This window comes from Solanum lycopersicum, chromosome 11, assembly GCF_036512215.1.
Source record: "Solanum lycopersicum chromosome 11, SLM_r2.1".
In the NCBI taxonomy this organism is placed as follows: domain Eukaryota; kingdom Viridiplantae; phylum Streptophyta; class Magnoliopsida; order Solanales; family Solanaceae; genus Solanum; species Solanum lycopersicum.
The window spans coordinates 17673651-17676963 of NC_090810.1; the positions used below are offsets into that span (position 1 = coordinate 17673651).

General features: G+C 33.2%; 1 pseudogene; it reads left to right on the forward strand.

Annotated features, from left to right (window-relative positions):
• Positions 1–600: 600 nt before the first annotated feature.
• Positions 601–2997, forward strand: LOC112940251 (grpE protein homolog 2, mitochondrial-like; annotated as a pseudogene).
• The last annotated feature ends 316 nt before the right edge of the window (positions 2998–3313 follow it).

Genomic DNA, 3313 nt, shown 5'->3' on the forward strand with positions numbered 1-3313 from the left:
CCCAAAATAATAAATCATAAGAAAATGATCATGAAAAGAAATCCAAATATATTTAATAAAACAATTAAAGTTATCACAAAAAAAATTACAATTCAATCGTGATTTTGTTCAAATACCTGAAGCGTACCATCATCCGTTGTGTTGAATTTGAATTAAGAAATTGTTGATACCTATGTTTGAAGTAAATCGTTGTATGTAAAACAATCGGTGATAATCATGGAATATGAGAAAATCGTGCTTAGTTCATTTTTCGTTACAACATCAATAATTTGTCATATTGACTCTTAAATTTTGCGTTACATTCTTGCATTCATTTTTACCCTGCTCTGCACACATTAAATCAGCCTGCATGCATATATTCTTGATTCTCTACCTTAATTGGATGCTACCAGCTTACGTAATTTTAGAAACAACTATTTTGAGATAGTTTGCAATATTTGGAGCTTGTTCTTGGGATGAGTGGTATTGAGTGGGTTATGGAGTTGTAGCCTATTTATCAGTTTGATTGGCTGTGTCAGGTTTCAAAGGGACATCCAGACCTACATTATTTGAAAAATAGTTACCTGTCAGGTTCGACTAAGTTTGATGCCTTGAGAAATTATGTATGAGTTACTCTGTACTTCTGAAAAGAAGAAATGTTCAATTTTCATATGCACCTTAATATTGCTGATTCAGCTAATAGTGAATAAGGTTACTCTATTCCATGATCATGTCTTGTAACGGTTCGGAATTTCATCCTCTGCACCCCCAGTATTATGAAAAAGAAACATCTCAATCCCAAAGCAAACTAGGAGGCACAAAGAGAATGGAGAAGTGATTTGAAAATATGAAGCTTCAGTTTCTGCGGATTCTCAGGGTCAAGATGAGAATGATGACTCGGGTCCTAATTTAGCATCAAAAGATAACACAAATGAAAATGTAAAACGAAGAATAAGACGTACTAAACAAGCTGTATCTTCTGATTCTAATTTAGATATAGAGGATCTTTCGAGGGATGACTTGGTGAAACTAGTGGCTGAGAAGGAAGAACTCCTAAAGATAAAAGATTATGAGTTTCAGAAAATGAAGAAAAAAGTTGTCATTTAAGTTAGTTTTCTAGGCACATGCTTTACCAGATGTTCCCACATTCACTTATTAGTATACGTTATACTTGTGATTTTGTTTTATCCTCTGCATAAATGCTATTGCATAAGTTTTTGAAATCTCTTCTAGATGTTGCTGATAATATGAAACGAGTTTCTTCTGTTTTAAAGAGAGCTTCTCCAAAATTGATGAATCTAAGGCTAGGTGTTGTGCCACTTCTAAGACACTTATGGAAGGTGTTAAAATGACTGATAGACTACTTTCCAAGGTACACTTTTTCACCTAAATATAGTTCATGACCTATGTTCTTTCATACTGCTTTGGTAGACTCCGAATTCATCTATGTAACACTTCAACTTTTTTTTTACAAACATAATATATAAACAACTTTAGGTCTTTAAGGGTGAATTCTGGAAGACTATAGTTGTAAATCTCAAAAAGATAGTTCCAAAACTACCCCTTAAGGTAGTGTAAAATCCTACAGATTTAGGCCCTAGAACCCATTGTTGCTCAATAACTTGTTGGGTATGTAGCAAGAATTGATGTGAAATAGAGGAACTTTAAAAGTTGAGAACTTGAAGAGTTGTGAAATTGAAAAGTCCTTTTATGCTTTAATGAAAAGGCATTTGTCCCTCATCGGTGGTAGAAAGAAAAATTGAAGAGTTTAAATATTGAAACTCTCCTATTAATTGTTAAAAGGATCGAAGAGAGGGATCCCCTCGCGCCGTTGTCACTCGTTCGTCTCGGCTTCGGCTTATCGAGAAATTATTTTTTGGACAAATTTTATTTTAATTATTTATTTATTTAATTAATTAAATAGCCAAAATATTTTCAATTAATTAGTTGATAAGAGAAACGGTTTCAGTTATTTAGTTGAATTAACTGAAATGTTTCAACTTTTTAGTTGACTAAATCGACTCGACTCGGATCCGCGCGCGACCTATTTGATTTAAAAAAACTTTTCTATTTTATGTAAAATTCCCTCCACTTTTGGAAATGACTATTGTGAAAGTTTTCAACTTTCACCAAAAGCCAGTATCATTAGAAAGGTGACAAAGCTTCATTGATGGTCGTGTAATTTTTGATAGGACTGCAACCATTCGGAACCTGTTCCTCTTGCCTATAAATACCATGCACTCTTTAGAATTTTCTTTACTAATTTTTTTGATCACTTGTTCTTCTTCTGCACAATAAATTACTTCGTGTATTTTGCTGCTATTTCCTGGTTCGCTGACACTAGAGTTATTTTGTATCTAATACTCTATTGATTGAGATCATTTTTACCCTAATTGATCATATTCAAAATTAAACCTAAGATATTAGAGGGGAATAATTTTTTTAAGGCGACACTGTGAGTTCAGTGGACTTGATCTTTTTCCTGTTAAAATACTTTAGATTCTGGTACGTGTTTTACAGAATTTTAGTTTTTGTAAATAAAATTTTTGTTCTTCTTTCTTACAGATTCAGTAAATTTGGATACTTCCTATTTCTGCAAAATTTATCAAAATCAATAATTCTGTTTTATTCTAACACATATTGGCAACACTACTTTTGCTAAATGACCCACCCAAATAATGAAACGAAGGAGAAGCAAAGAAGGTTTGCAGTTTGCTTTATATATACATGCAGCTGGAAGAGCAGATCCAAACATTTTTCTTTTATATTGGAAAAATAATAGTAAAATGCTTACTGTTACTCCAATTGTAATGTAAGGTTCAATAATTTCAAGGGGTTGAATTCGGAATCCTTCCTGTTTCCTTCTGATATATGTTATCGCTGCTTCTTCGTCTTAAATGTCTTCAAAAGACCTCCACGAGGAGGTCTCCATTATATATTTCTAAGTGCGGGTTTTTACATCTCGTTACTTTTCAGGTATTCAAAAAAATTGGTGTGGGAAAATATGTTATATTATAGGTGTTTAGATAAGCCTCTTAAATGCAGGGACCTGGTCCCTGACTGATTTCTATCGTCCAGTTCTATAATGGTGTAAAAATATAAAGCTGTCATGTCAGAGGTTGGTGAGGCATCAACGTAATACACTAATAAGAATGGACAAAGTTATTTGTCCAACAATCAATAACTCTTTATGGTTGAGTTAGCCAACACGAAAAACAAAAAATTAATTCATTAAAAAAGAGGATTGAGACAGCACGTCGTCTCAAGATGCTACTAAGAAATGTTTGCAAGCGATCTGGTCCCTGCAAGACTGCAATATGAAAAGGTGAGAAGA